We start from the raw sequence: 24,236 nt of genomic DNA, 5'->3' as shown, positions 1-24,236 counted from the left end.
AGAGTGAAAACTGCAGGAACTTCAAACCGGCACTAGGAAACAAACTGAGAAAGCAGAGAAAAAGTGTCTCCCGCAACCCGTTCCCTTGGTGCTAGATGAACGAACGTCTCTCCACTTGCTCAGTTCTGAGAGATAAGTGTGTGTGAAAGCCGTCCTTCAACTAGCTTGTTGGGAACACAAAGTTTCTTTTCAGTTGCAATCTCCATTCCATACATATATATGGGGAGGTACAAGCTCCAACTCGGTTTTACAGTGAAAACTGCAGAAACTTCAAACCGGCACTAGGAAACAGACTGAGAAAGCAGAGAAAAAGTGTCTCCTGCAACCCGTTCCCTAGGTGCTAGATGAACGAACGTCTCTCCACTTGCTCAGTTCTGAGAGATAAGTGTGTGTGAAAGCCGTCCTTCACCTAGCTTTTTGGGAACCAAAGTTTCTTTTCAGTTGCTAACTCCATTCCATACATATATAAGGGGAGGTACTAGCTCCAAATCGGTTTTACAGTGAAAACTGCAGGAACTTCAAACCGGCACTAGGAAACAGACTGAGAAAGCAGAGAAAAAGTGTCTCCTGCAACCCGTTCCCTTGGTGCTAGATGAAGGAACGTCTTTCCACTTGCTCAGTTCTGAGAGATAAGTGTGTGTGAAAGCCGTTCTTCACCTAGCTTGATGGGAACACAAAGTTTCTTTTCAGTAGCAAACTCCATTCCATACATATATATGGGGAAGTACTAGCTCCAACTCGATTTTACAGTGAAAACTGCAGGAACTTCAAACCGGCACTAGGAAACAGACTGAGAAAGCAGAGAAAAAATGTCTCCTGCAACCCGTTCCCTTTGTGCTAAATGAACGAACGTCTCTCCACTTGCTCAGTTCTGAGAGATAATTGTGTGTGAAAGCCGTCCTTCACCTAGCTTGATGGGAACACAAAGTTTCTTTTCAGTAGCAAACTCCATTCCATACATATATATGGGGAAGTACTAGCTCCAACTCGGTTTTACAGTGAAAACTGCAGAAACTTCAAACCGGCACTAGGAAACAGACTGAGAAAGCAGAGAAAAAGTGTCTCCTGCAACCCGTTCCCTTGGTGCTAGATGAACGAAAGTCTCTCCACTTGCTCAGTTCTGAGAGATAAGTGTGTGTGAAAGCCGTCGTTCAACTAGCTTGTTGGGAACATAAAGTTTCTTTTCAGTTGCAAATTCCATTCCATAAATATATATGGGGGGGTACTAGATCCAACTCGGTTTTACAGTGAAAATTGCAGGAACGTCAAACCGGCACTAGGAAACAGACTGAGAAAGCAGAGAAAAAGTGTCTCCTGCAACCCGTTCCCTAGGTGCTAGATGAACGAACGTCTCTCCACTTGCTCAGTTCTGAGAGATAAGTGTGTGTGAAAACCGTCCTTCACCTAGCTTTTTGGGAACACAAAGTTTCTTTTCAGTTGCTAACTCCAATCCATACATATATATGGGGAGGTACTAGCTCCAACTCGGTTTTACAGTGAAAACTGCAGGAACTTCAAACCGGCCCTAGGAAACAGACTGAGAAAGCAGAGAAAAAGTGTCTCCTGCAACCCGTTCCCTTGGTGCTAGATGAAGGAACGTCTTTCCACTTGCTCAGTTCTGAGAGATAAGTGTGTGTGAAAGCCGTCTTTCACCTAGCTTGATGGGAACACAAAGTTTCTTTTCAGTAGCAAACTCCATTCCATACATATATATGGGGAAGTACTAGCTCCAACTCGGTTTTACAGTGAAAACTGCAGGAACTTCAAACCGGCACTAGGAAACAGACTGAGAAAGCAGAGAAAAAATGTCTCCTGCAACCCGTTCCCCTTGTGCTAAATGAACGAACGTCTCTCCACTTGCTCAGTTCTGAGAGATAAGTGTGTGTGAAAGCCGTCCTTCACCTAGCTTGTTGGGAACACAAAGTTTCTTTTCAGTTGCAAACGCCATTCCATACAGACATATGGGTAGGTACTAGCTCCATCTCGGTTTTTCAGTGAAAACTGCAGGAACTTCATACCGGCACTAGGAAACAGACTGAGAAAGCAGAGAAAAAGTGTCTCCTGCAACCCGTTCCCTTGGTGCTAGATGAACGAAAGTCTCTCCAATTGCTCAGTTCTGAGAGATTAGTGTGTGTGAAAGCTGTCCTTCACCTAGCTTCTTGGGAACACAAAGTTTCTTTTCAGTTGCAAACTCCATTCCATACATATATGTGGGGAGGTACTAGCTCCAACTCGATTTTACAGTGAAAACTGCAGGAACTTGAAACCGGCACTAGGATACAGACTGAGAAAGCAGAGAAAAAGGGTCTCCTGCAACCTGTTCCCTTGGTGCTAGATGAACGAACGTCTCTCCACTTGCTCAGTTCTGAGAGATAAGTGTGTGTGAAAGCCGTCCTTCACCTAGCTTTTTTGAACACAAAGTTTCTTTTCAGTTGCAAACTCCATTCCATACATATATATGGGGAGGTACTAGCTCCAACTCGGTTTTACAGTGAAAACTGCAGGAACTTCAAACCGGCACTAGGAAACAGACTGAGAAAGCAGAGAAATTGTGTCTCCTGCAACACGTTCCCTTGGTGCTAGATGAACGAACATCTCTCCACTTGCTCAGTTCTGAGAGATAAATGTGTGTGAAAGCCGTCCTTCACTTAGCTTGTTGGGAACACAAAGTTTCTTTTCAGTTGCAAACTCCATTCCATACATATATATGGGGAGGTTCTAGCTCCAAATCTGTGTTACAGTGAAAACTGCAGGAACTTCAAACCGGCACTAGGAAACAGACTGAGAAAGCAGAGAAATAGTATTTCCTGCAACCCGTTCCCTTGGTGCTAGATGAACGAACGTCTCTCCACTTGCTCAGTTCTGAGAGATAAGTGTGTGTGAAGCCGTCCTTCAACTAGCTTGTTGGGAACACAAAGTTTCTTTTAAGTTGCGAACTCCAATCCATACATATATATACGGAGGTACTAGCTTCAACTCGATTTTACATTGAAAACTGCAGGAACTTCAAAACGGCACTAGGAAACAGACTGAGAAAGCAGAGAAAAAGTGTCTCCTGCAACCCGTTCCCTTGTTGCTAGATGAACGAAAGTCTCTCCACTTGCTCAGTTCTGAGAGATAAGTGTGTGTGAAAGCCGTCCTTCACCTAGCTCGTTGGGAACACAAAGTTTCTTTTCAGTTGCAAACTCCATTCCATATATATATATGGGGAGGTACTAGCTCCAACTCGATTTTACAGTGAAAACTGCAGGAACTTCAAACCGGCACTAGGAAACAAACTGAGAAAGCAGACAAAAAGTGTCTCCCGCAACCCGTTCCCTTGGTGCTAGATGAACGAACGTCTCTCCACTTGCTCAGTTCTGAGAGATAAGTGTGTGTGAAAGCCGTCCTTCACCTAGCTTGTTTGAACACAAAGTTTCTTTTCAGTTTCAAACGCCAATCCATACATATATATGAGGAGGTACTAGCTACAACTCGGTTTGACAGTGAAAACTGCAGGAATTTCAAACCGGCACTAGGAAATAGACTGAGAAAGCAGTGAAAAAGTGTCAACTGCAACCCGTTCCCTTGGTGCTAGATGAACGAACGTCTCTCCACTTGCTCAGTTCTGAGAGATAAGTGTGTGTGAAAGCCGTCCTTCACATAGCTTGTTTGAACACAAAGTTTCTTTTCAGTTGCAAACTCCATTCCATACATATATATGGGGAGGTACTAGCTCCAACTCTGTTTGACAGTGAAAACTGCAGGAACCTCAAACCGGCACTAGGAAACAGACTGAGAAAGCAGAGAAAAAGTGTCTCTTGCAACCCGTTCCCTTGGTGCTAGATGAATGAACGTCTCTCCACTTGCTCAGTTCTGAGAGATAAGTGTGTGTGAAAGCCGTCCTTCACCTAGCTTGTTGGGAACACAAAGTTTCTTTTCAGTTGCAAACTCCATTCCATACATATATATGGGTAGGTACAAGCTCCAACTCGGTTTTACAGTGAAAACTGCAGAAACTTCAAACCGGCACTAGGAAACAGACTGAGAAAGCAGAGAAAAAGTGTCTCCTGCAACCCGTTCCCTTGGTGCTAGATGAACGAAAGTCTCTCCACTTGCTCAGTTCTGAGAGATATGTGTGTGTGAAAGCCGTCGTTCAACTAGCTTGTTGGGAACATAAAGTTTCTTTTCAGTTGCAAATTCCATTCCATAAATATATATGGGGAGGTACTAGATCCAACTCGGTTTTACAGTGAAAATTGCAGGAACTTCAAACCGGCACTAGGAAACAGACTGAGAAAGCAGAGAAAAAGTGTCTCCTGCAACCCGTTCCCTTGGTGCTAGATGAACGAACGTCTCTCCACTTGCTCAGTTCTGAGAGATAAGTGTGTGTGAAAGCCGTCCTTCACCTTGCTTTTTGGGAACACAAATTTTCTTTTCAGTTGCTAACTCCATTCCATACATATATATGGGGAGGTACTAGCTCCAACACGGTTTTACAGTGAAAACTGCAGGAACTTCAAACCGGCACTAGGAAACAGACTGAGAAAGCAGAGAAAAAGTGTCTCCTGCAACCCGTTCCCTTGGTGCTAGATGAAGGAACGTCTTACCACTTGCTCAGTTCTGAGAGATAATTGTGTGTGAAAGCCGTCCTTCACCTAGCTTGATGGGAACACAAAGTTTCTTTTCAGTAGCAAACTCCATTCCATAAATATATATGGGGAAGTACTAGCTCCAACTCGGTTTTACAGTGAAAACTGCAGGAACTTCAAACCGGCACTGGGAAACAGACTGAGAATGCAGAGAAAAAATGTCTCCTGCAACCAGTTCCCTTGGTGCTAAATGAACGAACGTCTCTCCACTTGCTCAGTTCTGAGAGATAAGTGTGTGTGAAAGCCGTCCTTCACCTAGCTTGTTGGGAACACAAAGTTTCTTTTAAGTTGCAAACTCCATTCCATACAGACATATGGGGAGGTACTAGCTCCAACTCGGTTTTTCAGTGAAAACTGCAGGAACTTCAAACCGGCACTAGGAAACAGGCTGAGAAAGCAGAGAAAAAGTGTCTCCTGCAACCCGTTCCCTTGGTGCTAGATGAACGAAAGTCTCTCCACTTGCTCAGTTCTGAGAGATAAGTGTGTGTGAAAGCTGTCCTTCACCTAGCTTCTTGGGAACACAAAGATTCTTTTCAGTTGCAAACTCCATTCCATACATATATGTGGGGAGGTACAAGCTCCAACTCGATTTTACAGAGAAAACTGCAAGAACTTCAAACCGGCAGTAGGATACAGACTGAGAAAGCAGAGAAAAAGGGTCTCCTGCAACCCGTTCCCTTGGTGCTAGATGAACGAACGTCTCTCCACTAGCTCAGTTCTGAGAGATAAGTGTGTGTGAAAGACGTCCTTCACCTAGCTTGTTTGAACACAAAGTTTCTTTTCAGTTGCAAACTCCATTCCATACATATATATGGGGAGGTACTAGCTCCAACTCTGTTTTACAGTGAAAACTGCAGGAACTTCAAACCGGCACTAGGAAACAGACTGAGAAAGCAGAGAAAAAGTGACTCCTACAACCCTTTCCCTTGATGCTAGATGAACGAACGTCTCTACACTTGCTCAGTTCTGAGAGATAAGTGTGTGTGAAAGCCGTCCTTCACCTAGCTTTTTGGGAACACAAAGTTTCTTTTCAGTTGCAAATTCCATTCCATACATATATATGGGGAGGTACTAGCTCCAACTCGGTTTTACAGTGAAAACTGCAGGAACTTCAAACCGGCACTAGGAAACAGACTGAGAAAGCAGAGAAAAAGTGTCTCCTGCAACCCGTTCCCTTGGTGCTAGATGAACGAACGTCTCTCTACTTGCTCAGTTCTGAGAGATAAGTGTGTGTGAAAGCCGTCCTTCACCTAGCTTGTTGGGAACACAAAGTTTCTTTTCAGTTGCAAACTCCATTCCATACATATATATGGGAAGGTTCAAGCTCCAACTCGGTGTTACAGTGAAAACTGCAGGAACTTCAAACCGGCACTAGGAAACAGACTGAGAAAGCAGAGAAATAGTGTTTCCTGCAACCCGTTCCCTTGGTGCTAGATGAACGAACGTCTCTCCACTTGCTCAGTTCTGAGAGATAATTGTGTGTGAAAGCCGTCCTTCACCTAGCTTGTTGGTAACACAAAGTTTCTTTTCAGTTTCAAACTCCAATCCATACAAATATATGGGGAGGTACTATCTCCAACTCGGTTTGACAGTGAAAACTGCAGGAACTTCAAACCGGCACTAGGAAACAGACTGAGAAAGCAGTGAAAAAGTGTCTCCTGCAACCCGTTCCCTTGGTGCTAGATGAACGAAAGTCTCTCCACTTGCTCAGTTCTGAGAGATAAGTGTGTGTGAAAGCCGTCCTTCACCTAGCTTCTTGGGAACACAAAGTTTCTTTTCAGTTGCAAACTCCATTCCATAAATATATATGGGGAGGTACTAGCTCCAACTCGATTTTACAGTGAAAACTGCAGGAACTTCAAACCGGCACTAGGAAACAGACTGAGAAAGCAGAGAAAAGTGTCTCCTGCAACCCGTTCCCTTGGTGATAGATGAACGAACGTCTCTCCACTTGCTCAGTTCTGAGAGATAAGTGTGTGTGAAAGCCGTCCTTCACCTAGCTTGTTTGAACACAAAGTTTCTTTTCAGTTGCAAACTCCATTCCATACATATATATGGGGAGGTACTAGCTCCAACTCGGTTTTACAGTGAAAATTGCAGGAACCTCAAACCGGCACTAGGAAACAGACTGAGAAAGCAGAGAAAAAGTGTCTCCTGCAACCCGTTCCCTTGGTGCTAGATGAATGAACGTCTCTCCACTTGCTCAGTTCTGAGAGATAAGTGTGTGTGAAAGCCGTCCTTCACCTAGCTTGTTGGGAACACAAAGTTTTTTTCAGTTGCAAACTCCATTCCATACATATATATGGGTAGGTACAAGTTCCAACATGGTTTGACAGTGTAAACTGCAGGAACTTCATACCGGCACTAGGAAACAGACTGAGAAACAGAGAAAAAGTGTTTCCTGCAACCCGTTCCCTTTTTGCTAGATGAACGAAAGTCTCTCCACTTGCTCAGTTCTGAGAGATAAGTGTGTGTGAAAGCCGTCGTTCAACTAGCTTGTTGTTAAAAGAAAGTTTCTTTTCAGTTGCAAACTCCATTCCATACATATATATGGGGAGGTACTAGATCCAACTCGGTTTTACAGTGAAAATTGCAGGAACTTCAAACCGGCACTAGGAAACAGACTGAGAAAGCAGAGAAAAAGTGTCTCCTGCAACCCGTTCCCTTGGTTCTAGATGAACGAACGTCTCTCCACTTGCTCAGTTCTGAGAGATAAGTGTGTGTGAAAGCCGTCCTTCACCTAGCTTGTTGGGAACACAAAGTTTCTTTTTAGTTGCTAACTCCATTCCATACATATATATGGGGAGGTACTAGCTCCAACTCGGTTTTACAGTGAAAACTGCATGAACTTCAAACCGGCACTAGGAAACAGACTGAGAAAGCAGAGAAAATGTGTCTCCTGCAACAAGTTCCCTTGGTGCTAGATGAACGAACATCTCTCCACTTGCTCAGTTCTGAGAGATAAATGTGTGTGAAAGCCGTCCTTCACCTTGCTTGTTGGGAACACAAAGTTTCTTTTCAGTTGCAAACTCCATTCCATACATATATATGGGGAGGTTCTAGCTCCAACTCGGTGTTACAGTGAAAACTGCAGGAACTTCAAACCGGCACTAGGAAACAGACTGAGAAAGCAGAGAAATAGTGTTTCCTGCAACCCGTTCCCTTGGTGCTAGATGAACGAACGTCTCTCCACTTGCTCAGTTCTGAGAGATAAGTGTGTGTGAAGCCGTCCTTCAACTAGCTTGTTGGGAACACAAAGTTTCTTTTCAGTTGCAAATTCCAATCCATACATATATATGGGGAGGTACAAGCTCCAACTCGGTTTGACAGTGAAATGTGCAGGAACTTCAAACCGGCACTAGGAAACAGACTGAGATAGCAGACAAAAAGTGTCTCCTGCAACCTTTTCCCTTGGTGCTAGATGAACGAAAGTCTCTCCAGTTGCTCAGTTCTGAGAGATACGTGTGTGTGAAAGCCGTTCTTCACCTAGCTTCTTGGGAACACAAAGTTTCTTTTCAGTTGCAAACTCCAGTCCATACATATATATAGGGAGGTACTAGCTCCAACTCGATTTTACAGTGAAAACTGTAGGAACTTCAAACCGGCACTAGGAAACAGACTGAGAAAGCAGAGAAAAAGTGTCTCCCGCAACCCGTTCCATTGGTTCTAGATGAACGAACGTCTCTCCACTTGCTCAGTTCTGAGAGATAAGTGTGTGTGAAAGCCGTCCTTCACCTAGCTTGTTTGAACACAAAGTTTATTTCAGTTGCAAACTCCATTCCATACATATATATGGGGAGGTACTAGCTCCAAATCGGTTTTACAGTGAAAACTGCAGGAACCTCAAACCGGCACTAGGAAACAGACTGAGAAAGCAGAGAAAAAGTGTCTCCTGCAACCCGTTCCCTTGGTGCTAGATGAATGAACGTCTCTCCACTTGCTCAGTTCTGAGAGATAAGTGTGTGTGAAAGCCGTCCTTCACCTAGCTTGTTGGGAACAAAAAGTTTCTTTTCAGTTTCAAACTCCAATCCATACATATATATGGGGAGGTACTAGCTCCAACTCGGTTTGACAGTGAAAACTGCAGGAACTTCAAACCGGCACTAGGAAACAGACTGAGAAAGCAGTGAAAAAGTGTCTCCTGCAACCCGTTCCCTTGGTGCTAGATGAACGAAAGTCTCTCCACTTGCTCAGTTCTGAGAGATAAGTGTGTGTGAAAGCTGTCCTTCAACTAGCTTCTTGGGAACACAAAGTTTCTTTTCAGTTGCAAATTCCATTCCATACATATATGTGGAGAGGTACTAGCTCCAACTCGATTTTACAGTGAAAACTGCAGGAACTTCAAACCGGCACTAGGATACAGACTGAGAAAGCAGAGAAAAAGTGTCTCCTGCAACCCGTTCCCTTGGTGCTAGATGAACGAACGTCTCTCCACTTGCTCAGTTCTGAGAGAAAAGTGTGTGTGAAAGCCGTCCTTCACCTATATTGTTGGGAACACAAAGTTTCTTTTCAGTTGCAAACTCCATTCCATACATATATATGGGAAGGTTCAAGCTCCAACTCGGTGTTACAGTGAAAACTGCAGGAACTTCAAACCGGCACTAGGAAACAGACTGAGAAAGCAGAGAAATAGTGTTTCCTGCAACTCGTTCCCTTGGTGCTAGATGAACGAACGTCTCTCCACTTGCTCAGTTCTGAGAGATAAGTGTGTGTGAAAGCCGTCCTTCACCTAGCTTGTTTGAACACAAAGTTTATTTCAGTTGCAAACTCCATTCCATACATATATATGGGGAGGTACTAGCTCCAAATCGGTTTTACAGTGAAAACTGCAGGAACCTCAAACCGGCACTAGGAAACAGACTGAGAAAGCAGAGAAAAAGTGTCTCCTGCAACCCGTTCCCTTGGTGCTAGATGAATGAACGTCTCTCCACTTGCTCAGTTCTGAGAGATAAGTGTGTGTGAAAGCCGTCCTTCACCTAGCTTGTTGGGAACAAAAAGTTTCTTTTCAGTTTCAAACTCCAATCCATACATATATATGGGGAGGTACTAGCTCCAACTCGGTTTGACAGTGAAAACTGCAGGAACTTCAAACCGGCACTAGGAAACAGACTGAGAAAGCAGTGAAAAAGTGTCTCCTGCAACCCGTTCCCTTGGTGCTAGATGAACGAAAGTCTCTCCACTTGCTCAGTTCTGAGAGATAAGTGTGTGTGAAAGCTGTCCTTCAACTAGCTTCTTGGGAACACAAAGTTTCTTTTCAGTTGCAAATTCCATTCCATACATATATGTGGAGAGGTACTAGCTCCAACTCGATTTTACAGTGAAAACTGCAGGAACTTCAAACCGGCACTAGGATACAGACTGAGAAAGCAGAGAAAAAGTGTCTCCTGCAACCCGTTCCCTTGGTGCTAGATGAACGAACGTCTCTCCACTTGCTCAGTTCTGAGAGAAAAGTGTGTGTGAAAGCCGTCCTTCACCTATATTGTTGGGAACACAAAGTTTCTTTTCATTTGCAAACTCCATTCCATACATATATATGGGAAGGTTCAAGCTCCAACTCGGTGTTACAGTGAAAACTGCAGGAACTTCAAACCGGCACTAGGAAACAGACTGAGAAAGCAGAGAAATAGTGTTTCCTGCAACTCGTTCCCTTGGTGCTAGATGAACGAACGTCTCTCCACTTGCTCAGTTCTGAGAGATAAGTGTGTGTGAAAGCCGTCCTTCACCTAGTTTGTTGGGAACACAAAGTTTCTTTTCAGTTTCAAACTCCAATCCATACAAATATATGGGGAGGTACTAGCTCCAACTCGGTTTGACAGTGAAAACTGCAGGAACTTCAAACCGGCACTAGGAAACAGACTGAGAAAGCAGTGAAAAAGTGTCTCCTGCAACCCGTTCCCTTGGTGCTAGATGAACGAAAGTCTCTCCACTTGCTCAGTTCTGAGAGATAAGTGTGTGTGAAAGCCGTCCTTCACCAAGCTTCTTGGGAACACAAAGTTTCTTTTCAGTTGCAAACTCCATTCCATAAATATATATGGGGAGGTACTAGCTCCAACTCGATTTTACAGTGAAAACTGCAGGAACTTCAAACCGGCACTAGGAAACAGTCTGAGAAAGCAGAGAAAAGTGTCTCCTGCAACACGTTCCCTTGGTGCTAGATGAACGAACGTCTCTCCACTTGCTCAGTTCTGAGAGATAAGTGTGTGTGAAAGCCGTCCTTCACCTAGCTTGTTTGAACACAAAGTTTCTTTTCAGTTGCAAACTCCTTTCCATACATATATATGGGGAGGTACTAGCTCCAACTCGGTTTTACAGTGAAAACGGCAGGAACCTCAAACCGGCACTAGGAAACAGACTGAGAAAGCAGAGAAAAAGTGTCTCCTGCAACACGTTCCCTTGGTGCTAGATGAATGAACGTCTCTCCTCTTGCTCAGTTCTGAGAGATAAGTGTGTGTGAAAGCCGTCCTTCACCTAGCTTGTTGGGAACACAAAGTTACTTTTCAGTTGCAAACTCCATTCCATACATATATATGGGTAGGTACAAGCTCCAACACGGTTTGACAGTGAAAACTGCAGGAACTTCATACCGGCACTAGGAAACAGACTGAGAAAGCAGAGAAAAAGTGTCTCTTGCAACCCGTTCCCTTGGTGCTAGATGAACGAAAGTCTCTCCACTTGCTCAGTTCTGAGAGATAAGTGTGTGTGAAAGCCGTCGTTCAACTAGCTTGTTGGGAACAGAAAGTTTCTTTTCAGTTGCAAACTCCATTCCATACATATATATGGGGAGGTACTAACTCCAACTCTGTTTTACAGTGAAAACTGCAGGAACTTCAAACCGGCACTAGGAAACAGTCTGAGAAAGCAGAGAAAGAGTGACTCCTACAACCCTTTCCCTTGATGCTAGATGAACGAACGTCTCTACACTTGCTCAGTTCTGAGAGATAAGTGTGTGTGAAAGCCGTCCTTCACCTAGCTTTTTGGGAACACAAAGTTTCTTTTCAGTTGCAAACTCCATTCCATACATATATATGGGGAGGTACTAGCTCCAACTCGGTTTTACAGTGAAAACTGCAGGAACTTCAAACCGGCACTAGGAAACAGACTGAGAAAGCAGAGAAAATGTGTCTCCTGCAACCCGTTCCTTTGGTGCTAGATGAACGAACGTCTCTCTACTTGCTCAGTTCTGAGAGATAAGTGTGTGTGAAAGCCGTCCTTCACCTAGCTTGTTGGGAACACAAAGTTTCTTTTCAGTTGCAAACTCCATTCCATACATATATATGGGAAGGTTCAAGCTCCAACTCGGTGTTACAGTGAAAACTGCAGGAACTTCAAACCGGCACTAGGAAACAGACTGAGAAAGCAGAGAAATAGTGTTTCCTGCAACCCGTTCCCTTGGTGCTAGATGAACGAACGTCTCTCCACTTGCTCAGTTCTGAGAGATAATTGTGTGTGAAAGCCGTCCTTCACTTAGCTTGTTGGGAACACAAAGTTTCTTTTCAGTTTCAAACTCCAATCCATACAAATATATGGGGAGGTACTAGCTCCAACTCGGTTTGACAGTGAAAACTGCAGGAACTTCAAACCGGCACTAGGAAACAGACTGAGAAAGCAGTGAAAAATTGTCTCCTGCAACCCGTTCCCTTGGTGCTAGATGAACGAAAGTCTCTCCACTTGCTCAGTTCTGAGAGATAAGTGTGTGTGAAAGCCGTCCTTCACCTAGCTTCTCGGGAACACAAAGTTTCTTTTCAGTTTCAAACTCCAATCCATAAATATATATGGGGAGGTACTAGCTCCAACTCGATTTTACAGTGAAAACTGCAGGAACTTCAAACCGGCACTAGGAAACAGACTGAGAAAGCAGAGAAAAGTGTCTCCTACAACCCGTTCCCTTGGTGCTAGATGAACGAACGTCTCTCCACTTGCTCATTTCTGAGAGATAAGTGTGTGTGAAAGCCGTCCTTCACCTAGCTTGTTTGAACACAAAGTTTCTTTTCAGTTGCAAACTCCATTCCATTCATATATATGGGTAGGTACAAGCTCCAACACGGTTTGACAGTGAAAACTGCAGGAACTTCATACCGGCACTAGGAAACAGACTGATAAAGCAGAGAAAAAGTGTCCCCTGCAACCCGTTCCCTTGGTGCTAGATGAACGAACGTCTCTCCACTTGCTAAGTTCTGAGAGATAATTGTGTGTTAAAGCCGTCCTTCACCTAGCTTGTTGGGAACACAAAGTTTCTTTTTAGTTGCTAACTCCATTCCATACATATATATGGGGAGGTACTAACTCCAACTCGGTTTTACAGTGAAAACTGCAGGAACTTCAAACCGGCACTAGGAAACAGACTGAGAAAGCAGAGAAAATGTGTCTCCTGCAACACGTTCCCTTGGTGCTAGATGAACGAACATCTCTCCACTTGCTCAGTTCTGAGAGATAAATGTGTGTGAAAGCCGTCCTTCAACTAGCTTGTTGGGAACACAAAGTTTCTTTTCAGCTGCAAACTCCATTCCATACATATATATGGGGAGGTTCTAGCTCCAACTCGGTGTTACAGTGAAAACTGCAGGAACTTCAAACCGGCACTAGGAAACAGACTGAGAAAGCAGAGAAAAAGTGTCTCCTGCAACCCGTCCCCTTGGTGCTAGATGAACGAACGTCTCTCCACTTGCTCAGTTCTGAGAGATAAGTGTGTGTGAAGCCGTCCTTCAACTAGCTTGTTGGGAACACAAAGTTTCTTTTCAGTTGCAAACTTCAATCCATACATATATATGGGGAGGTACAAGCTCCAACTCGGTTTGACAGTGAAATGTGCAGGAACTTCAAACCGGCACTAGGAAACAGACTGAGAAAGCAGACAAAAAGTGTCTCCTGCAACCTGTTCCCTTGGTGCTAGATGAACGAAAGTCTCTCCAGTTGCTCATTTCTGAGAGATAAGTGTGTGTGAAAGCCGTTCTTCACCTAGCTTCTTGGGAACACAAAGTTTCTTTTCAGTTGCAAACTCCAGTCCATACTTATATATAGGGAGGTACTAGCTCCAACTCGGTTTGACAGTGAAAACTGCAGGAACTTCAAACCGGCACTAGGAAACAGACTGAGAAAGCAGTGAAAAAGTGTTTCCTGCAACCCGTTCCCTTGGTGCTAGATGAACGAAAGTCTCTCCACTTGCTCAGTTCTGAGAGATAAGTGTGTGTGAAAGCTGTCCTTCAACTAGCTTCTTGGGAACACAAAGTTTCTTTTCAGTTGCAAACTCCATTCCATACATATATGTGGAGAGGTACTAGCTCCAACTCGATTTTACAGTGAAAACTGCAGGAACTTCAAACCGGCACTAGGATACAGACTGAGAAAGCAGAGAAAAAGTGTCTCCTGCAACCCGTTCCCTTGGTGCTAGATGAACGAACGTCTCTCCACTTGCTCAGTTCTGAGAGAAAAGTGTGTGTGAAAGCCGTCCTTCACCTAGATTGTTGGGAACACAAAGTTTCTTTTCAGTTGCAAACTCCATTCCATACATATATATGGGAAGGTTCAAGCTCCAACTCGGTGTTACAGTGAAAACTGCAGGAACTTCAAACCGGCACTAGGAAACAGACTGAGAAAGCAGAGAAAAAGTGTCTCCTGCAACCCGTTCCGTTGGTGCTAGATGAACGAAAGTCTCTCCACTTGCTCAGTTCTGAGAGATAAGTGTGTGTGAAAGCCGTCGTTCAACTAGCTTGTTGGGAACAGAAAGTTTCTTTTCAGTTGCAAACTCCATTCCATACATATATATGGGGAGGTACTAGCTCCAACTCTGTTTTACAGTGAAAACTGCAGGAACTTCAAACCGGCACTAGGAAACAGACTGAGAAAGCAGAGAAAAAGTGACTCCTACAACCCTTTCCCTTGATGCTAGATGAACGAACGTCTCTACACTTGCTCAGTTCTGAGAGATAAGTGTGTGTGAAAGCCGTCCTTCACCTAGCTTTTTGGGAACACAAAGTTTCTTTTCAGTTGCAAACTCCATTCCATACATATATATGGGGAGGTACTAGCTCCAAATCGGTTTTACAGTGAAAACTGCAGGAACTTCAAACCGGCACTAGGAAACAGACTGAGAAAGCAGAGAAAAAGTGTCTCCTGCAACCCGTTCCTTTGGTGCTAGATGAACGAACGTCTCTCTACTTGCTCAGTTCTGAGAGATAAGTGTGTGTGAAGCCGTCCTTCAACTAGCTTGTTGGGAACACAAAGTTTCTTTTCAGTTGCAAACTCCAATCCATACATATATATGGGGAGGTACAAGCTCCAACTCGGTTTGACAGTGAAATGTGCAGGAACTTCAAACCGGCACTAGGAAACAGACTGAGAAAGCAGACAAAAAGTGTCTTCTGCAACCTGTTCCCTTGGTGCTAGATGAACGAAAGTCTCTCCAGTTGCTCATTTCTGAGAGATAAGTGTGTGTGAAAGCCGTTCTTCACCTAGCTTCTTGGGAACACAAAGTTTCTTTTCAGTTGCAAACTCCAGTCCATACTTATATATAGGGAGGTACTAGCTCCAACTCGATTTTACAGTGAAAACTGCAGGAACTTCAAACCGGCACTAGGAAACAGACTGAGAAAGCAGAGAAATAGTGTCTCCCGCAACCCGTTCCCTTGGTGCTAGATGAACGAACGTCTCCCTACTTGCTCAGTTCTGAGAGATAAGTGTGTGTGAAAGCCGTCCTTCACCTAGCTTGTTTGAACACAAAGTTTGTTCTCAGTTGCAAACTCCATTCCATACATATATATGGGGAGGTACTAGCTCCAAATCGGTTTTACAGTGAAAACTGCAGGAACCTCAAAACGGCACTAGGAAACAGACTGAGAAAGCAGAGAAAAAGTGTCTCCTGCAAACCGTTCCCTTGGTGCTATATGAATGAACGTCTCTCCACTTGCTCAGGTCTGAGAGATAATTGTGTGTGAAAGCCGTCCTTCACCTAGCTTGTTGGGAACACAAAGTTTCTTTTCAGTTTTAAACTCCAATCCATACATATATATGGGGAGGTACTAGCTCCAACTCGGTTTGACAGTGAAAACTGCAGGAACTTCAAACCGGCACTAGGAAACAGACTGAGAAAGCAGTGAAAAAGTGTCTCCTGCAACCCGTTCCCTTGGTGCTAGATGAACGAAAGTCTCTCCACTTTCTCAGTTCTGAGAGATAAGTGTGTGTGAAAGCTGTCCTTCACCTAGCTCCTTGGGAACACAAAGTTTCTTTTCAGTTGCAAACTCCATTCCATACATATATGTGGAGAGGTACTAGCTCCAACTCGATTTTACAGTGAAAACTGCAGGAACTTCAAACCGGCACTAGGATACAGACTGAGAAAGCAGAGAAAAAGGGTCTCCTGCAACCCGTTCCCTTGTTGCTAGATGAAAGAACGTCTCTCCACTTGCTCAGTTCTGAGAGATAAGTGTGTGTGAAAGCCGTCCTTCACCTAGCTTGTTTGAACACAAAGTTTCTTTTCAGTTGCAAACTCCATTCCATACATATATATGGGGAGGTACTAGCTCCAACTCGGTTTTACAGTGAAAACTGCAGGAACTTCAAACCGGCACTAGGAAAAAGACTGAGAAAGCAGAGAAAAAGTGTCTCCTGCAACACGTTCCCTTGGTGCTAGATGAACGAACGTCTCTCTACTTGCTCAGTTCTGAGAGATAAGTGTGTGTGAAAGCCGTCCTTCACCTAGCTTGTTGGGAACACAAAGATTCTTTTCAGTTGCAAACTCCATTCCATACATATATATGGGAAGGTTCAAGCTCCAACTCGGTGTTACAGTGAAAACTGCAGGAACTACAAACCGGCACTAGGAAACAGACTGAGAAAGCAGAGAAATAGTGTTTCCTGCAAACCGTTCCCTTGGTGCTAGATGAACGAACGTCTCTCCACTTGCTCAGTTCTGAGAGATAATTGTGTGTGAAAGCCGTCCTTCACCTAGCTTGTTGGGAACACAAAGTTTCTTTTCAGTTTCAAACTCCAATCCATACAAATATATGGGGAGGTACTAGCTCCAACTCGGTTTGACAGTGAAAACTGCAGGAACTTCAAACCGGCACTAGGAAACAGACTGAGAAAGCAGTGAAAAAGTGTCTCCTGCAACCCGTTCCCTTGGTGCTAGATGAACGAAAGTCTCTCCACTTGCTCAGTTCTGAGAGATAAGTGTGTGTGAAAGCCGTCCTTCACCTAGCTTCTTGGGAACACAAAGTTTCTTTTCAGTTGCAAACTCCATTCCATAAATATATATGGGGAGGTACTAGCTCCTACTCGATTTTACAGTGAAAACTGCAGGAACTTCAAACCGGCACTAGGAAACAGACTGAGAATGCAGAGAAAAGTGTCTCCTGCAACCCGTTCCCTTGGTGCTAGATGAACGAACGTCTCTCCACTTGCTCAGTTCTGAGAGATAAGTGTGTGTGAAAGCCGTCCTTCACCTAGCTTGTTTGAACACAAAGTTTCTTTTCAGTTGCCAACTCCATTCCATACATATATATGGGGAGGTACTAGCTCCAAATCGGTTTTACAGTGAAAACTGCAGGAACCTCAAACCGGCACTAGGAAACAGACTGAGAAACAGAGAAAAAGTGTCTCCTGCAAACCGTTCCCTTGGTGCTAGATGAATGAACGTCTCTCCACTTGCTCAGTTCTGAGAGATAAGTGTGTGTGAAAGCCGTCCTTCACCTACCTTGTTGGGAACACAAAGTTTCTTTTCAGTTGCAAACCCCATTCCATACATATATATGGGTAGGTACAAGCTCCAACACGGTTTGACAGTGAAAACTGCAGGAACTTCATACCGGCACTAGGAAACAGACTGAGAAAGCAGAGAAAAAGTGTCTCCTGCAAAACGTTCCCTTGGTGCTAGATGAACGAAAGTCTCTCCACTTGCTCAGTTCTGAGAGATAAGTGTGTGTGAAAGCCGTCGTTCAACTAGCTTGTTGGGAACAGAAAGTTTCTTTTCAGTTGCTAACTCCATTCCATACATATATATGGGGAGGTACAAGATCCAACTCGGTTTTACACTGAAAATTGCAGGAACTTCAAACCGGCACTAGGAAACAGACTGAGAAAGCAGAGAAAAAGTGTCTCCTCCAACCCGTTCCCTTGGTGCTAGATGAACGAACGTCTCTCCACTTGCTCAGTTCTGAGAGATAATTGTGTGTGAAAGCCGTCCTTCACCTAGCTTGTTGGGAACACAATGTTTCTTTTTAGTTGCTAACTCCATTCCATACATATATATGGGGAGGTACATGCTCCAACTCGGTTTGACAGTGAAATGTGCAGGAACTTCAAACCGGCACTAGGAAACAGACTGAGAAAGCAGAGAAAAAGTGTCTCCTGCAACCTGTTCCCTTGGTGCTAGATGAACAAAAGTCTCTCCAGTTGCTCAGTTCTGAGAGATAAGTGTGTGTGAAAGCCGTTCTTCACCTAGCTTCTTGGGAACACAAATTTTCTTTTCAGTTGCAAACTCCAGTCCATATATATATATAGGGAGGTACTAGCTCCAACTCGATTTTACAGTGAAAACTGCAGGAACTTCAAAACGGCACTAGGAAACATACTGAGAAAGCAGAGAAAAAGTGTCTCCTGCAACCCGTTCCCTTGTTGCTAGATGAACGAAAGTCTCTCCACTTGCTCAGTTCTGAGAGATAAGTGTGTGTGAAAGCCGTCCTTCACCTAGCTTGTTGGGAACACAAAGTTTCTTTTCAGTTGCAAACTCCATTTCATATATATATATGGGGAGGTACAAGCTCCAACTCGATTTTACAGTGAAAACTGCAGGAACTTCAAACAGGCACTAGGAAACAGACTGAGAAAGCAGAGAAAAAGTGTCTCCCGCAACCCGTTCCCTTGGTGCTAGATGAACGAACGTCTCTCCACTTGCTCAGTTCTGAGAGATAAGTGTGTGTGAAAGCCGTCCTTCACCTAGCTTGTTTGAACACAAAGTTTCTTTTCAGTTGCAAACTCCATTCCATACATATATATGGGGAGTTACTAGCTCCAAATCGGTTTTACAGTGAAAACTGCAGGAACTTCAAACCGGCACTAGGAAACAGACTGAGAAAGCAGTGAAAAAGTGTCTCCTGCAACCCGTTCCCTTGGTGCTAGATGAATGAACGTCTCTCCACTTGCTCAGTTCTGGGAGATATGTGTGTGTGAAAGCCGTCCTTCACCTAGCTTGTTGGGAACACAAAGTTTCTTTTCAGTTTCAAACTCCAATCCATACATATGTATGGGGAGGTACTAGCTCCAACTCTGTTTGACAGTGAAAACTGCAGGAACTTCAAACCGGCACTAGGGAACAGACTGTGAAAGCAGTGAAGAAGTGTCTCCTGCAACCCGTTCCCTTGGTGCTAGATGAACGAACGTCTCTCCACTTGCTCAGTTCTGAGAGATAAGTGTGTGTGAAAGCCGTCCTTCACCTAGCTTGTTTGAACACAAAGTTTCTTTTCAGTTGCAAACTCCATTCCATACATATATATGAGGAGGTACTAGCTCCAACTCTGTTTGACGGTGAAAACTGCAGGAACCTCAAACAGGCACTAGGAAACTAACTGAGAAAGCAGAGAAAAAGTGTCTCCTGCAACCCGTTCCCTTGGTGCTAGATGAATGAACGTCTCTCCACTTGCTCAGTTCTGAGAGATAAGTTTGTGTGAACGCCGTCCTTCACCTAGCTTGTTTGATCACAAAGTTTCTTTTCAGTTGCAAACTCCATTCCATACATATATATGGGGAGGTACTAGCTCCAACTCGGTTTTACAGTGAAAACTGCAGGAACCTCAAACCGGCACTAGGAAACAGACTGAGAAAGCAGAGAAAAAGTGTCTCCTGCAACCCGTTCCCTTTGTGCTAGATGAATGAACGTCTCTCCACTTGCTCAGTTCTGAGAGATAAGTTTGTGTGAACGCCGTCCTTCACCTAGCTTGTTTGGAATATAAAGTTTCTTTTCAGTTGCAAACTCCATTCCATACATATATATGGGTAGGTACAAGCTCCAAATCGGTTTGACAGTGAAAACTGCAGGAACTTCAAACCGGCACTAGGAAACAGACTGAGAAAGCAGAGAAAAAGTGTCTCCTGCAACCCGTTCCCTTGGTGCTAGATGAACGAAAGTCTCTCCACTTGCTCAGTTCTGAGAGATAAGTGTGTGTGAAAGCCGTCGTTCAACTAGCTTGTTGAAAACAGAAAGTTTCTTTTCAGTTGCAAACTCCATTCCATACATATATATGGGGAGGTACTAGATCCAACTCGGTTTTACAGTGAAAATTGCAGGAACTTCAAACCGGCACTAGGAAACAGACTGAGAAAGCAGAGAAAAAGTGTCTCCTGCAACCCGTTCCCTTGGTGCTAGATGAACGAACGTCTCTCCACTTGCTCAGTTCTGAGAGATAAGTGTGTGTGAAAGCCGTCTTTCACCTAGCTTGTTGGGAACACAAAGTTTCTTTTTAGTTGCTAACTCCATTCCATACATATATATGGGGAGGTACTAGCTCCAACTCGGTTTTACAGTGAAAACTGCAGGAACTTCAAACCGGCACTAGGAAACAGACTGAGAATGCAGAGAAAATGTGTCTAATGCAACACGTTCCCTTGGTGCTAGATGAACGAACATCTCTCCACTTGCTCAGTTCTGAGAGATAAATGTGTGTGAAAGCCGTCCTTCATCTAGCTTGTTGGGAACACAAAGTTTATTTTCAGTTGCAAATTCCATTCCATACATATATATGGGGAGGTTCTAGCTCCAACTCGGTGTTACAGTGAAAACTGCAGGAACTTCAAACCGGCACTAGGAAACAGACTGAGAAAGCAGAGAAATAGTGTTTCCTGCAACCCGTTCCCTTGGTGCTAGATGAACGAACATCTCTCCACTTGCTCAGTTCTGAGAGATAAGTGTGTGTGAAGCCGTCCTTCAACTAGCTTGTTGGGAACACAAAGTTTCTTTTCAGTTGCAAACTCCAATCCATACATATATATGGGGAGGTACAAACTTCAACTCGGTTTGACAGTGAAATGTGCAGGAACTTCAAACCGGCACTAGGAAACAGACTGAGAAAGCAGAGAAAAAGTGTCCCCTGCAACCCGTTCCCTTGGTGCTAGATGAACGAATGTTTCTCCACTTGCTCAGTTCTGAGAGATAAGTGTGTGTGAAAGCCGTCCTTCACCAAGCTTCTTGGGAACACAAAGTTTCTTTTCAGTTGCAAACTCCATTCCATATATATATATGGGGAGGTACTAGCTCCAACTCGATTTTACAGTGAAAACTGCAGGAACTTCAAACCGGCACTAGGAAACAGACTGAGAAAGCAAAGAAAAAGTGTCTCCCGCAACCCGTTCCCTTGGTGCTAGATGAACGAACGTCTCTCCACTTGCTCAGTTCTGAGAGATAAGTGTGTGTGAAAGCCGTCCTTCACCTAGCTTGTTTGAACACAAAGTTTCTTTTCAGTTGCAAACTCCATTCCATACATATATATGGGGAGGTACTAGCTCCAACTCGGTTTTACAGTGAAAACTGCAGGAACTTCAAACCGGCACTAGGAAAAAGACTGAGAAAGCAGAGAAAAAGTGTCTCCTGCAACCCGTTCCCTTGGTGCTAGATGAACGAAAGTCTCTCTACTTGCTCAGTTCTGAGAGATAAGTGTGTGTGAAAGCCGTCCTTCACCTAGCTTGTTGGGAACACAAAGATTCTTTTCAGTTGCAAACTCCATTCCATACATATATATGGGAAGGTTCAAGCTCCAACTCGGTGTTACAGTGAAAACTGCAGGAACTACAAACCGGCACTAGGAAACAGACTGAGAAAGCAGAGAAATAGTGTTTCCTGCAAACCGTTCCCTTGGTGCTAGATGAACGAACGTCTCTCCACTTGCTCAGTTCTGAGAGATAATTGTGTGTGAAAGCCGTCCTTCACCTAGCTTGTTGGGAACACAAAGTTTCTTTTCAGTTTCAAACTCCAATCCATACAAATATATGGGGAGGTACTAGCTCCAACTCGGTTTGACAGTGAAAACTGCAGGAACTTCAAACCGGCACTAGGAAACAGACTGAGAAAGCAGTGAAAAAGTGTCTCCTGCAACCCGTTCCCTTGGTGCTAGATGAACGAAAGTCTCTCCACTTGCTCAGTTCTGAGAGATAAGTGTGTGTGAAAGCCGTCCTTCACCTAGCTTCTTGGGAACACAAAGTTTCTTTTCAGTTGCAAACTCCATTCCATAAATATATATGGGGAGGTACTAGCTCCTACTCGATTTTACAGTGAAAACTGCAGGAACTTCAAACCGGCACTAGGAAACAGACTGAGAATGCAGAGAAAAGTGTCTCCTGCAACCCGTTCCCTTGGTGCTAGATGAACGAACGTCTCTCCACTTGCTCAGTTCTGAGAGATAAGTGTGTGTGAAAGCCGTCCTTCACCTAGCTTGTTTGAACACAAAGTTTCTTTTCAGTTGCAAACTCCATTCCATACATATATATGGGGAGGTACTAGCTCCAAATCGGTTTTACAGTGAAAACTGCAGGAACCTCAAACCGGCACTAGGAAACAGACTGAGAAAGCAGAGAAAAAGTGTCTCCTGCAAACCGTTCCCTTGGTGCTAGATGAATGAACGTCTCTCCACTTGCTCAGTTCTGAGAGATAAGTGTGTGTGAAAGCCGTCCTTCACCTACCTTGTTGGGAACACAAAGTTTCTTTTCAGTTGCAAACCCCATTCCATACATATATATGGGTAGGTACAAGCTCCAACACGGTTTGACAGTGAAAACTGCAGGAACTTCATACCGGCACTAGGAAACAGACTGAGAAAGCAGAGAAAAAGTGTCTCCTGCAAAACGTTCCCTTGGTGCTAGATGAACGAAAGTCTCTCCACTTGCTCAGTTCTGAGAGATAAGTGTGTGTGAAAGCCGTCGTTCAACTAGCTTGTTGGGAACAGAAAGTTTCTTTTCAGTTGCTAACTCCATTCCATACATATATATGGGGAGGTACAAGATCCAACTCGGTTTTACACTGAAAATTGCAGGAACTTCAAACCGGCACTAGGAAACAGACTGAGAAAGCAGAGAAAAAGTGTCTCCTCCAACCCGTTCCCTTGGTGCTAGATGAACGAACGTCTCTCCACTTGCTCAGTTCTGAGAGATAATTGTGTGTGAAAGCCGTCCTTCACCTAGCTTGTTGGGAACACAATGTTTCTTTTTAGTTGCTAACTCCATTCCATACATATATATGGGGAGGTACATGCTCCAACTCGGTTTGACAGTGAAATGTGCAGGAACTTCAAACCGGCACTAGGAAACAGACTGAGAAAGCAGAGAAAAAGTGTCTCCTGCAACCTGTTCCCTTGGTGCTAGATGAACAAAAGTCTCTCCAGTTGCTCAGTTCTGAGAGATAAGTGTGTGTGAAAGCCGTTCTTCACCTAGTTTCTTGGGAACACAAATTTTCTTTTCAGTTGCAAACTCAAGTCCATATATATATATATAGGGAGGTACTAGCTCCAACTCGATTTTACAGTGAAAACTGCAGGAACTTCAAAACGGCACTAGGAAACATACTGAGAAAGCAGAGAAAAAGTGTCTCCTGCAACCCGTTCCCTTGTTGCTAGATGAACGAAAGTCTCTCCACTTGCTCAGTTCTGAGAGATAAGTGTGTGTGAAAGCCGTCCTTCACCTAGCTTGTTGGGAACACAAAGTTTCTTTTCAGTTGCAAACTCCATTCCATATATATATATGGGGAGGTACAAGCTCCAACTCGATTTTACAGTGAAAACTGCAGGAACTTCAAACAGGCACTAGGAAACAGACTGAGAAAGCAGAGAAAAAGTGTCTCCCGCAACCCGTTCCCTTGGTGCTAGATGAACGAACGTCTCTCCACTTGCTCAGTTCTGAGAGATAAGTGTGTGTGAAAGCCGTCCTTCACCTAGCTTGTTTGAACACAAAGTTTCTTTTCAGTTGCAAACTCCATTCCATACATATATATGGGGAGTTACTAGCTCCAAATCGGTTTTACAGTGAAAACTGCAGGAACTTCAAACCGGCACTAGGAAACAGACTGAGAAAGCAGTGAAAATGTGTCTCCTGCAACCCGTTCCCTTGGTGCTAGATGAATGAACGTCTCTCCACTTGCTCAGTTCTGGGAGATATGTGTGTGTGAAAGCCGTCCTTCACCTAGCTTGTTGGGAACACAAAGTTTCTTTTCAGTTTCAAACTCCAATCCATACATATGTATGGGGAGGTACTAGCTCCAACTCTGTTTGACAGTGAAAACTGCAGGAACTTCAAACCGGCACTAGGGAACAGACTGTGAAAGCAGTGAAGAAGTGTCTCCTGCAACCCGTTCCCTTGGTGCTAGATGAACGAACGTCTCTCCACTTGCTCAGTTCTGAGAGATAAGTGTGTGTGAAAGCCGTCCTTCACCTAGCTTGTTTGAACACAAAGTTTCTTTTCTGTTGCAAACTCCATTCCATACATATATATGAGGAGGTACTAGCTCCAACTCTGTTTGACGGTGAAAACTGCAGGAACCTCAAACAGGCACTAGGAAACTAACTGAGAAAGCAGAGAAAAAGTGTCTCCTGCAACCCGTTCCCTTGGTGCTAGATGAATGAACGTCTCTCCACT

This window comes from Camelus dromedarius, unplaced genomic scaffold, assembly GCF_036321535.1.
Source record: "Camelus dromedarius isolate mCamDro1 unplaced genomic scaffold, mCamDro1.pat HAP1_SCAFFOLD_179, whole genome shotgun sequence".
Lineage (NCBI taxonomy): Eukaryota > Metazoa > Chordata > Mammalia > Artiodactyla > Camelidae > Camelus > Camelus dromedarius.
Note: the sequence above shows the minus strand (reverse complement) of the source record.